The sequence below is a fragment of the Propithecus coquereli genome, unplaced genomic scaffold (genome assembly GCF_000956105.1).
Source record: "Propithecus coquereli isolate 6110/MARCELLA unplaced genomic scaffold, Pcoq_1.0 Scaffold90, whole genome shotgun sequence".
Lineage (NCBI taxonomy): Eukaryota > Metazoa > Chordata > Mammalia > Primates > Indriidae > Propithecus > Propithecus coquereli.
Genome location: NW_012155285.1, coordinates 3815836 through 3816370, shown reverse-complemented (window position 1 = coordinate 3816370; position 535 = coordinate 3815836).

Here is a 535-nt window from a genome sequence, read left to right as displayed (position 1 = left end):
TTAGCTACTAAACATCTTTATTATGCATTCTTCAATTAATGCTTGTTTAATACAGACCATACTTGGTTTGAATGTTCTGAAATGAAAAAAAAAAAATGCTTGAATATCTTATAGGAAAGCAGTACAGCTACAGAGAATACCTTTTCTAGTGTTTACCTACCCCTGAGAATCAATCCCTTTCTCTATTATCCGAAATTCACAGGATGGATCCTGCTTGCCACGTTTTTGTTGGTCCCCAGCCAGAACAAACATCGGAAGACAACTGACTTGAGAGTGACTAATAGAATTCTTCTCCTGGGTATTTGAACAGAATTCTTCATGAGATGTTGGACTAGTAGCAGATAACTTCAGAAGTACGGAATGGCTAATTCTACAATAGGGCCGAGAAAGTACAGAGAGGTCTTCTACAAAGAGGAAAAGAAAACTGATGCAAAAGATGGAGAGATCGAGACAGATGAATAGATAGACAACACCTTTTTATTCCTAGTTCTGGCTCCTTACTCAGGAATCTGTGAAATATTATTTTCATAATAAA